Below are 15175 nucleotides of genomic sequence, written 5' to 3' on the forward strand. Positions count from 1 at the left end.
GAATCAAAATTCTTCCAAAATTTAAAATCCAAAACAAGTTTATTCCAATTTCAAGGAATCCAGGTCCATATTTTGCAGAAGCAGATTTGTTCAAATAATTTCAGGAACAGATATGTTAAGGCCCTCCCTTCTTTCTTTTGGCATGGTCCAAATTATACCGAAGAAACGAGCAAATACACAGTTTCTATAAATTACTCTATTCATAAAAATAGTAAGGGTGTCTATATTCTTGATTCCCCATGAGAATTATTTTTATCTTCTGTTCATGAGTCTCAGAATAATACGCAGTTGGAAAAGTTTATTCGGAAGGAATATCGAGATTATTATGTATTTTTCATGCATTTCACTCATTTATACATATGCATTGACCCATGACCAGAAGGCATTATATATGCGTATATATGTGAATATATGTATATGGGATATGAGAAAAGGTTACGATGTTATATAAGCACCACCACCTGATCAGCTGGTATATGTTGATGATGTTGCCCACAGTGGCTGAAATATGATTCAAACGACGTTATATACGCATATATATATATATATATATATATATGTATATGGGATATGGGAAAGGTTATGGTATTATATACGCACCACTATCTGATCAGCTAGTATACAATGATGATTTTGCCCAAAGTGGCCGATATGATATGATGGGATGCCCTCAGAGGCTGATGATGTTATGAAACATGTACCTATGCATGACATGACATTCATACGCATATGCATGACGCTAAAAGTAATTTATGATTTACAAAGTTATTCAGACTTACAGGTTGAGTCATGTACTCTATATTTCTTCCATGTCTCTTATGTATTTATTTATGTGCCTTACATACTTGGTACATTATTCTTACTGACATCCCTTTTGCCTGGGGACGCTGCGTTTCATGCACGCAAGTCCCGATAGATAGGTCGATAGCCCTCCAAGTAGGCTATCAGCTTAGCGGAAGATGTTGGTGCGCTCATTTGCTTCGTAGTTGCTTATTTGGTTAGTATGATTTAGACGTGTATTGTTTGGTAAGGCGGGACTCTGTCCCGACCTTTATATCATTTATGTAATCTTAGAGGCTTGTATACATATGTCGTGTACATAAAAGATTGTACGGCCTGGTCGGCCTATGTTTTGAGTTTATAAAGGATCATATTGGCCTATTAGGCCCGTATGTCATGTGTATATGCTGATGTAATAAGAAAAATACATTGCGTTGGTACTCGATTGAGTAAGGTACCGAGTTTCCGTCGCGGCCCATCGGTTTGGGTCGTGATAAAAGTGGTATCAGAGCAGTTCTATCCTTGGGAGTCTACAAGCCGTGTCTAGTAGAGTCTTGTTTATGGGTATGTCGTGCACTACACTTATAGACAGGAGGCTACAGGACATATAGGATGTTATCCTCTCTTCTTATCTTAGATCGTGCAATATAAGCATTCATCTTCCTGATAATATGTTACGTTTTTAGCGATGCCTCCGAAGACTACATCCGCTAGCATGGGTCAGAAGGCTACGAAGTTGTTAGAAAAAGATATAAGTTATACTATGGATTCAGACCCATCGGAGATCATGGGTTCTATTGAGAAAGATCAATCCGAGGATCTATATGAGTCATCCATTTGAGTTGTTTCGACCACTCCGATAGTAGATGGGGTGAGAGGAGTTCCGACCTCACCAAGGTCCTTAGTTTCACAGCCCGTTGATCTGGGGATAAGGGGAGTAGTGCATGGATTGGCACAGCCGGGATTCCCTCAGGCTCAAAACTATGTCAAGGTATTTGAGGACACTAGCTCTTCTGAGGTTCTGGATAGTCCACAATCATGGGAGTCCGTCAATCAAGGTTTGCCGCTATATATTATGGGATACGTAGAGGAAGAAGATAGTAGTCAAACAAATAGGAGGAAGGTAACTAATAAGGACATAAAGATTCCCCTTCGAAGTGTGTCTGATCGAGGTTCTTATATAGGACGAGGCAAGGACCCTCTACTATAGACTTCCTCCAAGTGTCAGTTTTTGGTTGGTGAGTTCCACCTCTTCTTGGAATATTACCAAGTCAGGGTTCTAAATGTGTTAGGTTATTTTATAAGGAGCCCCGTCCCGACTTGTATATATTATGGTTATTCCTACTTAGAGATTTTGAAGACAGTATCCTGTATATAGTTTTGGGTATGATATGTCTACGGCCTAGTCGAACCCTATGTATATAAACCTTTTTCTAAATTAGATATCCGGGTTAAGTCTTAATATTGTTACTTATATATATGGATATGGCCGAAATGGCTCGTGATAGGTTTGATAATAAACAAGGATAAAATACATGGTGTTCGGTTGGGTAGGACTTGATATTATAATAGGCATGGATTGATTCGCCTTTTGTTATGCTAACATCAAGTGTAAGTCAAGGATGGTTTAATTTCAGTCCCAGGAGAGCCTGTTTTAGAATGAGAAGGTAATACGACATCACCAAGAGGTAAATTTATCTCCTAACTCAAGGCAATAAAGATGATCAATAAGGGCTGTATTTATCACTTAGTTCGGGTTTAGAATATGAAAGTAGAGTCACCAACCATTCACTCCATCCCTGTGGTGAACGAGTTTCCTGATGTTTTCCCCTATGAGATTCCGGGTCTTCCTCCAGAGCGAGAAATTGAGTTTGCCATCGACCTACTACTAGATACTCATCCAATATCTATTGCCCCTATAGAATGTCCCCCGCAGAGCTGAAAAAGTTAAAGGAACAACTAAGGGACTTGTTTGAAAAAGGTTTTATCAGACCTAGTACGTCACTGTGGGGAGCACCTGTGTTGTTTGTGAGAAAGAAGGATGGTTCCTTACGAATGTGTATTAATTATAGGCAGTTGAATAAGGTGACGATCAAGAATAAGTACCCGCTCCCGAAAATTGATGATTTATTTGATCAGTTGCAAGGTGACAAGTGTTTTTCAAAGATAGACCAAAGGTCCGGGTACCATCAAGTAAGGGTTAAGGATGAAGATATTCCGAAGACAACATTCAGGACTAGATATGAGCACTTTTAGTTTCATGTTATGTCGTTTGGTTTGACCAATGCCCCAACAGTATTCATAGATTTGATGAACCATGTGTTCAGGCTTTTTTTTTGATTTGTTCGTAATTGTGTTTATTGACGATATATTGGTATATTCTAGTTCAGAGGCTGAGCATGCAAATCATCTGCGTACTGTACTCAGAGTTCTACAAGAAGGGAAGTTGTATGCAAAATTTTCTAAATATGAATTCTAGTTGAACACTGTAGCTTTCCTTGGGCATGTTATTTCGGGTAAGGACATCCGAGTGGATACACAAGAGACTGAGGCAGTGAAGACTTTTCCTAGACCCACAAAACCGATGGAGGTTTGTAGCTTCTCAGTTTGGTAGGTTATTACAAGAAACTTGTAACGAAATTTTCTTCTCTTCTAAGCACCTTTGACCAAAGTAGTATGTGGTGTCTTGCTTAATATTCCAGAATAACATAAGGAAATTTATGATGCAAGTAAGTTAAAGAAAGATTGCGAAGTATAAATAGATATGTTTAGGTCGCAAGCTACAACATGGTAGAGCGACAAGGTTCTAGGAAGACAGGAGAAAGGATAAGAAAAAATGAGTGAAAAGGTGACGAGAATGGATAAGTCTTTGGGGTTAAGCTCATAAGAAAGCTGATAGTTTCTCTAAGTTATAGAAGACTCAGTATGGCCTAAAGAAACTCAAAGGAGTCTAAGATCAGTAACATTAGGAATAGATGAAATGCTGCCTTGATATTGGAATAATGGCGTAATTGAGATAGATAAAGGATAAAGTTTGAGCCTTCGAAGAAGGGAATTTTATGAATTGTGAAAGATTAGAATACCCATGTAAGTTAACTCAAAAGGGAGCAAAGTCTCAATGGAATGATGCTTGCGAACGAACTTCCCAGGCATTAAAGGAGAGATTAACGTCACCATCGGTTCTAACACTACCAGAAGGGACCGGTGGTTATCTACTGTGATGCCTCAGGCATTGGATTGGGTTGTGTTGATGCAGCATGGTAAGGTTGTAGGTTATAGACAACTAAGAAAGCATGAGAAGAACTACCCAACCCACGAGTTACAGTTAGCCGCAATGATTCATGCACTAAAGATGTGGAGGCACTACTTGTATGGCATTCATGTTGATATCTATACAGATCATAAGAGCCTCTAGTACACTTTTAAGCAAAAAAAAAAATTAAATCTACGTCAAAGAAGATGGTTGGAGCTACTTAAAGACTGTGACGTTGATATTTTATACCATCCAGGGAAGGCAAACATAGTAGTCGACGCCCTTAGCCATAGATCTATGAGTAGTCTGTCGTATTTGTAGCCAGAAAAGAGGGGAATAACCCATGAGGTTCATCAGCTAGCTAGTCTTGGACTTCGGTTACTGGACTCAGGTGACATTGGAATTACTCTTTAGAATACGGCAACATCCTCATTAGTAACTGAAGTAAAGGAATGCCCGTATGAGGATCCTGTGTTAGTTCATTATAGAGATACCACCCTTCAAAAGGAGAAGATGCAATTTGAGATTACAGGATATAGGGTCCTCATATATCGAGGACAATTATGTGTGCCTAATGTTGCTTGGCTGCGTCGGCAGGTTATGGGAGAAACTCACTATTCTCGTTATTCTATCCATTCAGGAGCGACAAAGATGCATCATGATATCAGGGGAGTATATTGGTGGGACAGAATGAAAAAGGATATAGCGGAGTTCGCTGCTCAGTGTCCTAACTATCAGCGGGTTAAGATTGAGCATCAAAAACCCAGTGGATTATTGCAAGCTATGGAGATTCCGACATGGAAATGGGAAATAATCAATATGGACTTCATCGTAGGCTTACCCCGTAACCATCTTAAGTTCGATTCGATATGGGTGATTGTTGATAGGCTTACTAAGTCAGCTCATTTTTTGCCCGTTAGAACTACATATTCCTCAGAAGATTATGTGAGGCTTTATATCAAAGAGATAGTACGACTGCATGGTGTCCCTGTATCTATTATCTCGGATAGAAGAGCTTAATTTACAGCTAACTTCTGGAGGTCCTTCCAAAAAGGATTGGGGACTCAAATAAGTCTTAGTACAACATTTCATCCCCAGACAGACGGACTGGCGGAGCATACTATTCAAACATGGAGGATATGTTACGAGCTTGTGTGATAAACTTCAAAGGTAGCTGGGATGATCATCTGCCGCTTATTGAGTTTGCATATAATAATAGTTACCATTCCAGTATTCAGATGGCTCCATATAAAGCTCTTTACGGACGAAAGTGTAGTTCGCCTATAGGGTGGTTTGATGTTGAAGAATCTGGATTGCTTGGCCAGACCTGGTTCAACGAGCCATAGAAAAAGTAAAGTTGATTCAGGATCGACTATTGATAGATCAGAGTCGTCAGGAGTCGTATTCCGACATGCGACGACGAGATTTAGACTTCGGGGTTGATGACTGGGTATTCTTAAAAGTGTCACCTATAAAGGGTGTGATGAGATTTGGAAAGAAAGGCAAACTTAGCCCACGGTATATTGGGCCTTATAGGATCATTTGGAGAGTGGGCCAAGTAGCTTATGAGTTAGAATTGCCTTTGGAATTGGAGTCTGTCCATCCAATTTTTCACGTATCTATGTTACGAAAGTATATTGGTGATCCAACCCGAGTGGTGCCCACGAATGATGTACATATTACAGAAGACTTATCATACAAGGAAGTTCCGGTTGCCATCTTAGACCAACAAACCTGCAAGCTGTAGAATAAGGAGGTAGCCTCCGTGAAAGTACTTTGGAGGAACAACAATATGGAAGAATGACTTGGGAGACTGAGGAAAACATGAAGTCTAGATATGCCTACCTATTTCCTCCTCTAGAGAAGGGTCCAACTGAGACGTCATAATCATAAGGTACGTGTACAAATTCTTTTATTGGCTATTGTCGTTGGTCGTGTGAGGCCACGGTCGTTATTCATAATTGTTGTTCTGTGTGGTGTTGGGTTATTAAGCTTCTACGAGGAGAATTGGTAATGGAGTTGTTACAAAGGCAACCTTACCAAAGTTATACAGAACATGGGGAGTTGAACATTCGAGGACGAATGTTTCTAAGGGGGGAAGGTGTTACATCTAACATTTTCGCATGTTAAAAATTTCATTTTCAGTTAACCGACGTAGACTCGAGGATGAGATCATCTTTACGTTAACATACTTATGCTATTTATAACAAGCGATAAAAAAGTGTTATGAAGGATAAAGGGGTACACGGATTAAAGAAAACGAGTTTCGTTGAAAGTGGCCAATTTGGAATAAAATACGGGTCGAGCGATAATACCCGATAATTATGAACTAGTACCATGCAAGGTATCATATGACCACGGTAGTATAATATATAAAGTATATATGAAGTATTTTAAAAATAAACAGAATTTTAAGTAATTTTTAGCAATTTTTAAATTTTACGGGTAAATGATTAATTACCGGATAACAGGACATTACCCAGTTAACTAATACGTGGATAAAAAACTATAAATTATACCACCCTCCCACGTGGCACAAAGCCACTAATTAGGGAGGATGATTCATAATATACATGTATAAGTGTCTTCAAGGTAAGTCTTGAGTAAGACTTATAAAGTCTAATCCATAAATCTTGAATAAGACTTGAAAACCAAGAATTTATAAAAAAGCAGACTTCAAACGTTAAAGCCATTGATTCCAAGCCAAATTAAACTCTAACTAAGATAAGACTTGAATAAGTCTTGTCTTCATTTACATTTTTAGGTCCAAAACACATGAGAAGATCAGAAACATCTCCTTCTTTAAAGTTCAAGAAAACGTTAAATACAGAATAGTAATCGCTTGGTTTAAAGGTTTAATTTTTTGTTAAGTTTCAAAGACTTATTGTATTTGAGAAAAGTGTGAAATCACAGAACTAAAATTCTTCCAAAATTTCATATCCAAAACAAGTTCGTTCCAATTTCAAGGAATCCAGGTCCATATTTCGCAGAAGCAGATTCGTTCAAATAAGTTCAGAAACAGGTATGTTAAGGTCCTCCCTTCTTTCTTTTCGTATGGTCCAAATTATACCGAAGAAATGAGCAAATACACAGTTTCTATAAATTACTCTATTCATAGAAATAGTAAGGGTGTCTATATTCTTGATTCCCCATGGGAATTATTATTATCTTCTGTTCATGGGTCTCAGAATAATACGCAGTTGGAAAAGTTTATCCGAAAGGAATATCGAGATTATTATGTATTTTTCATGCATTTCACTCATTTATACATGTGCATTGATCCATGACCAGATGGCGTTATATACGCGTATATATGTAAATATATGTATATGGGATATGGAAAAAGTTTACGGCGTTATATATGCACCACCACCTGATCAACTAGTATATGTTGATGATGTTGCCCACAGTGGCTGAAATATGATTCAAACGGCGTTATATACGCGTATATATGTATGTATATGGGATATGGAAAAGGTTATGGCGTTATATATGCACCACTATCTGATCAGCTAGTATACGATGATGATTTTGCCCATAGTGGCCGATATGATATGATGGGATGCCCTCAGAGGCTGATGATGTTATGAAATATGTACCTATGCACGACATGACATTCATACTCATATGCATGATGCTAAAAGTAATTTATAATTTACAAAGTTATTCAGACTTACTGGTTGAGTCATGTACTCTATATTTCTTCCATGTCTCTTATGTATTTATTTATGTGCCTTACATACTCGGTACATTATTCGTAATGACGTCCCTTTTGCCTGGGGACGTTGCGTTTCATGCCCATAGGTCCCGATAGACAGGTCGAGAGCCCTCCAAGTAGGCTATCAGCTCAGCGGAAGATGTTAGTGCGCTCCATTTGCTTCGGAGTTTCTCATTTGGTTAGTATGATTTAGACGTGTATTGTTTGGTAAGGCGGGACTCTATCCCGACCTTTATGTCATTTATGTACTCTTAGAGGCTTGTAGACATATGTCGTGTACATAAAAAATTGTACCGCCTGGTCGGCCTATGTTTTGAGTTTATAAAGGATCATGTTGGCCTATTAGGCCCGTATGTCATGTGTATATGATGATGTAATAAGAAAAATACGTTACATTGGTACTCGGTTGAGTAAGGTACCAGGTGCCTGTCACGGCCCATCGGTTTGGGTCGTGACAATCTAAAGAATGTGTTAGAGAACAGAGAGAATATTCTTGTCTATTTAGAAGCAACAGATGTTTACAATATGACAAGGGTCCCCTTTATATATGAGGGGAATCCCAACATAGTACAAAATGCATTAATGACAAAGATGTGGAGATGGGACAGTTAGATGACACCCTGACTCAGGTTTAGGGTATTCCACTAGAGTTTGTCAGTCCTAACCATGTGCCTTGGGAACTCCCCATTTCTACCACTGCTGTGGTCAACACTGTCCCAAGGTCGAGCGTCTATGAACCTCTTTCATTCATGGAAACTCGACCATAGCCTTGTAGCCTCGAGCCTTCGAGATGATCTTCTGAGGCACCTCGATGACAAGAAATTGGACCCTCCGATTTCACCGTATACAAAGGTCTTTGCACTTGAGTCAGGTCGAATTTAGCCATGGCAAGATGATTAGATTCAGCCAGTCGTTTTAGCTTTAGACTTCCGCTCTCTTTAAAGATCTCTCAAGAGAACATATAAGAGTTGTTAAGTGGATAATGAAGTTCCTATACTGGTTACATGTGAATAGGATGATACGATAAGCCCCTCATATTTGAGACTCTAAATTCAGAAAACAGCTTGCAAATTGCTGCTAACGTGTAAGCAAATTGCTGCTAACATGTAAGTAAGACAACCCACCGCCTCAATTCTCCAAGCAGGTGGGTAAGCTGCCTACTTGGCAGCTTGAGCAGTGTCACTTCGAACACTTGTATCTCTCTATTCCGATATCGTATTGAGAAACAATTTGCAGTGTTGGAAAATAGACACATGGGGATATAATTCCATATAATTATATCCATGTAACTCTCAATTTATTGGGAGAAAACTGCGTCGCAACTTGGCCTATAAACCTGCCAGTTTCTCCGAAGTGCGGCAACATGACTTGGCGACCCTATTTTAAAAATCGACATTTCTCTACTCTGATGTCATATGAATAAATAGTTTGGACCATTGGAAACTAGGTTCCAAAAAGTTCATTTTGGTATATAATATGTCCCAAAAAGACCTCATATAACACATGAAATGTATTGCACAAAATGCTTCATTGCAAGGCAAATCCTTAGTCGGTTTTTTTTCTCAACTTAAATCTTATTTTCCCCAAACATTATATTTCATATCCATACATCATATATAGCTATATCATGACTTTAAATGCATTTAAATGATGATTAAAAAGTCTCATTCATCCTAACTTACCTAATACTTCGAATTTGGATTTAGAGGAAGAGTTGAAGCAGCCGGGCATCTGTTGTAATCGCACCTGCGTGTAGATTTTCATAGGCTTAGAAAAACTCTACTTTACAAACTTGCCTGCCTCCACTCAACCTTTCTGCCCCACCTATACTAATATTGGAGGATTTTTTCTCATCGCATAAGTAAGAAAGTTCAGCTATAGAGGGTAAAGAGAGGGGCAGACGAGAGTTCTAATAATTCTCTTCCTTCCATACAAGTCTGCGAGCGTCCCATATTTTTCTTACTTGAATGAAGAAATTCAGAACCTCTCTTTTTGGGAATCCGATAGTAGAAGAAAGAAGAGTCCTATTCAACCTCCTTTGAGGGCCGCAGGTGTGAGCCTGCAGGTGAGGGAAATGACTCGCAGAAGCAGAAGAGGGCCAGGTTGCTGAGAACCGCAGAAGCGGAAAAAGTTTGCGCACCTGTGATGGCGCAGGTGCGAGTTCAGTCGCCGCAGAAGCAGAAAATGCTGCAGAAGCGGAAGTGCAGATGCAGCCAAGGAGTCCGCAGGTGCGGAAAATTGCTGGCAGTGAGGTTTCTTTAAAACGGGACTTGGCCCATTTTTCTTCAATTTTCATTTGGTTTGGGCGATTTTGGAGAGCTTCAAGGGGAGGTTTTCATCAAGAAACTCAAGGTAAGTGATCCCCACTTATTATAAGTTAAATACATGGTTTATATAAGGATTTAAACATGGAAATTAATAGAAATTGTGGTGTTTTTGGTAAAAAATCTAGAATTTGGTATTTTAGATTTTGACCACGAATTTGGGCATGGAAATGAGAATAAATTATATATTTGAGTTCGTGAGGTTATGGATAAAGTTTATCTTCAAAATTTTTTGGAATTCGGGCACATGGGCCCGAGGGTGATTTTATCAACTTTTTAAGCGGAGTTGGGAATTTGTTTAAATCAAATTATTGTAAGTATTAGAGTATATTTTTATGATGAATTTATTTACTAGCTTGGAGCGTTGGGCATCGATTTGAATTGTAGGAAAGGTTTGAAAGGAGATAAACTGAGAAAACACGCGCAACACGCGTACACTAAATCTAGTTAATTGTGAAATATGGGTAGAATTATTAGAATACAAAATGAGGCCCTTCACTACAGCAAAACTAATGCAGCCACGCGATGAGTATAGAGCAAACTATTCTTTCTCCATCGCGGTTGTGCAAATCTGGTTTATTTTTTCAACCCGACCCTATTTTGATATAAGACCTTCGGGGGTTATTTTTCCCACTTCATTTACCGGATTTTGGAGCTCTTCTCTACCCCGTCAAGACCTCCAACTCCTACCATCTTCAATGTAAGAAATCCCTATTATCTTGGTGTGAAATTCCATAATTTATACACTAGTATTGATGAAATCGACACATAAAATACTTAAATCTTCAAGAGATTTCTTCAAGAACTCAAAGGAGGTTTTTGCAAGATTTCTTCCAAAAAGGTAATCCTACACCCTTAGACTTACATGTATGGATTTATTAAGGAAATATGAGTATGAATAAGTATTGGAACTCTTGGTATGGTAATTGGAAGCCATAAGTTCCCAAATTTAATTACATAATTATTGTAGAGATTGAAAGATGATTATTTAATGGAAATTTGTTGGTTGGGTGTAGATGGATGGTCATATATGTGATGTTGGAAGTTATAAATTGGTTAATTATAATGGTGGGATAAATTATTTATGAATTATGGTAGTTGGATGAACTAATCATATGGTGATGAGCTGTAGAGATTTATGCCCACAAGGTGTTTGATAATATGCCTAAATGGCTTCAGTTATGGAATTAGTTACTAATATTGGTTCCATTGGATGTTGCATTGTAGATTTAAAGTTCTTAGTGTTGTGGATCATTGTAGTATCACTAAGGGGCAAAGTTAAAGTATGTAAGGCTAACTCTTTACATTTGGGAATGTTTATGATTATCCCTATATCCCATTCATTATGACTATTACTAGTTTCCTCAGAAAGTAAATATGCCTTAGTTCCATGAATAGTCGTAGAACTTCTATTCTCTAGATGGCATAGTTTCATAATCATTCAATATTCTATGAGTTTCAGTTATGACAAATCAACTTATTATGAATACACATCTCAGTCTAGTCCTATTCGTTATTCAAGTATCATGTTACTTAGTATGGTTCATTATTTCAATATCATGTTTGCAGTATGATTCTTAGATCCTGATTCTGAATTCCTGAATGTTAAACACCTGTATTTGGGCCTCAGGCCGTAGTTTATGCTTTATGCATCATTGGGCCTGAGGCCGTAGTTATGTATACGTATACTTGAGCCCGAGGTCGTAGCTTGTGCACATATATATATATTGGGCCCAATACCGTAGTTTATTAGATAAACAGGTTGTTCATCATTCAGAAGAGGGAGTATTCATAACCTTACTTCCTATATTTAGTTCAGTTGTCAGTTTCAGTTTCAGTATTTATAGTTATTTCCTTTATTTGCTTTACATACCAATCCAATTCAAATGTACTAACGTCCTTTTTTGCCCCGGGCCTGCATCTCGCAATACAAGTAAGGATTTATAGGCTGACGACTCTGCTTGCTAGGACATTTCATATCAGCTATTGGTGATCCCCAGTCTTTCGGGGCATCATTCCTCCCTTTTTCAGTCATTATAGTATTTCAATTAATAAGGTATACCGGAGACCTTGTCTTGGTAAATAGTTAGCATTTCAGTGTTCTTTAGAGGCTTTGTAGACTATAGTTCAGTCAGTCAGATGTTAGCATGCTTTTATGAATTATCCTTGTTGGCTACTCATTTATACTTCAGACTTTTCAGTATTTTTCGCATCTATGATATTTCAGTCAGACTCTTTAGTAAGTCATCATGTTTTATTTTTACATCTAGATTACAGTTATACCACATGATGATCCATCCATACAGTTGGTTCGCTCGGTCACATGCGGATAGGCACTGAGTGTCGTGTTATGCATCATTCGGAATCTTGAGGATATGTTGAGGGCGTGTATTATCGATTTTAAGGGTAATTGGGATGATCATCTACCCTTCATTGAGTTCTCTTATAATAACAGCTACGGGTCTAGTATAAAGATGGCAGTGTACGAAGCTCTGTATGGGCGAAGGTGTAGATCACCAATTGGTTGGTTCGAAGTTGGCAAAGCATAGTTGTTAGGACCCGATTTGGTCTATCAGGCAATGGAGAAAGTCAAGTTTATTCAAGAGAATTTGAAGACGCCTCAGAATCGCCAAAAGTCCTATTCAGACGTGCGACATAGAGAATTAGAGTTTCAAGTGGATGATTGGGTGTTTCTGAAAGTTTCGCCTATTAAAGGCGTTATGAGATTTGGGAATAAGGGGAAGCTTATTCCCTGCTATATTGGGCCATATAGAATCCTGCGAAGGATCGGCCAGGTGGATTATGAGTTAGAATTTCCACAAGAATTTGCTACTGTACACCCAGTGTTTCACGTGTCTATGTTAAAGAAATTCATGGAGACCCTTCTCTTGTGGTTCCTACAGAAATTATAGGGGTTAAAGTTAGCCTAATTTACAAAGAAATTCCAGTGGCTATCCTTGATCATCAAATCCAAAAGCTAAAAACTAAGGAAATTGCTTCAGTGAAAGTGCTTTGGAGGAATCAAAAGGTTGAAGCGGCTACGTGGGAAGCCGAAGAAGACATGAAGTCCAGATATCCCCATATCTTTGAAGAGCAAGCAGAGAATATAGACGGTAACTAACCTTCTCATCCAGACTTTATATTACAATCTGCATATCTTTCAGTGTTTAGTCAGTTTAGTAGCCATTCAGTCTAGTACATATTCAGTTAAATATCTCATCAGTTCAGTAATCGTATATTCATTCAGTTTAGTATGAATGTGTTCATGACATTTCAGTGTGCACATGTTTCCATCATCCCTGTTTAACGTCTAGAGTTAGTCGTAGTAACAACCAGGACAATCATTCGAAGGCGAATGATCCCAATGGGGAGATAAATGTAACACACTGTAAATCTGAATCACTTGTGTGTGGACTGTTAATATGATGGTTATCAATTGGATATGATAATAAGTGTACGAGGCATATCATAAGTGATTTGGTATCCAAAGAAAGACCTAAGCCTAAGCCAAGTTGGAAAATTTCATGATAGACTAAAATTCCAAATGAGCACGCACAAAACTAAACTTTGCACGAGTATATCTACATTTATATAAGGTTTTGTGTGCCTCACAACCTATCAAATTAAAGATCTTGGAGTCTAGTTTCTAACAATTTTAACCGTTCGTCATTTGGACACTCCTACCAGAAGTTATAACCAAATTACCAAAAGCTGGCAGAATTTTACACTACCATGCCGCCCCAAGTGTCGCCCTATGCAGTACGGCTGTGTAGATTTACAGAACACTCCCAAATTTCGTTTTCAGACACATTTTCATTACTTCACTGCCCCATGTGGCGTCCCATGCGCCGTGGCTGTGCAAATCTGGGTTTTTTTCAACCCAATCCTATTTTGATATAAGACCTTTGGGGGTTATTTTCCCCACTTCATTTGGCGGATTTTGGAGCTTTTTTCCACCCTCTCAAGACCTCTAACTCTTACCATATTCAAGATAAGCAATTCCCATTATCTTGGTGTGAAATTTCATAACTTACACTATAGTATTGATGAAATCTGCACATAAAATACTTAGATCTTCAAGAGATTTCTTCAAGAACTCAAAGGAGGGTTTTGCATGATTTCTTCCAAAAAGGTAATCCTACACCCTTAGACTTACATGTATGGATTATAAAGGGAACATGAGTATTAATAAGTATTGGAACTCTTGGTATGGTGATTGGAAGCCATAAGTTCCCAATTTAATTACATAACTATTATAGAGATTGAAAGATGATTATTTAATCAAACTTTGTTGGTTGGGTGTAGATGAATGGTCATATATGTGATGATTGAAGTTATAAATTGGTTAATTATAATGGTGGGATAAATTATTGATAAATTATGGTAGTTGGATGAACTAATCATATGGTGATGAGTTGTAGAGATTTATGCCTACAAGGTGTTTGATAATATGCCTAAATGGCTTCAGTTATGGAATTAGTTACTAATATTGGTTCCATTGGATGTTGCTATTGTAGATTGAAGGTTCTTAGTATTGTGGATCATTGTAGTATCACTAAGGGGCAAAGTTGAGGTATGTGAGGCTAACTCTTTACGTTTGGGATTGTCTATAATTCTCCTTACATCCCATTCGTTATGACTATTACTTGTTTTCTCAGAAAGTAATTATGCCTTATTTCCATGAATAGTCATAGAACTTCTATTCTCTAGATGACATGGTCTCATAATCCAATATTCTATGAGTTTCAGTTATGACAAATCAAGTTATTATGAATACACATCTCAGTCTAGTCCTATTCATTATTGCAGTATCATGTAACTTTGTATGGTTCATTATTGCAGTATCATGTATTGCAATATGATTCTCAGTTCCTAATTCTAAATTCTTGAATGTTAAACACCTGTATTTGGGCATGGGGCCGTAGTTTATGCTTTAAGTATCATTGGGCCTGAGGCCGTAGTTTGTATACGTATACTTGGGCCCGAGGCCGTAGTTTATCAGATAAAAAGGTTGTTCATCATTCAGAAGAGGGAGTATTCATAACCTTACTTCATATATTTAGTTTAGTTATCAGTTTCAGTTTCAGTATTTACAGTTAT

The sequence above is a fragment of the Nicotiana sylvestris genome, chromosome 6 (assembly GCF_000393655.2).
Source record: "Nicotiana sylvestris chromosome 6, ASM39365v2, whole genome shotgun sequence".
Taxonomy (NCBI): Eukaryota; Viridiplantae; Streptophyta; class Magnoliopsida; order Solanales; family Solanaceae; genus Nicotiana; species Nicotiana sylvestris.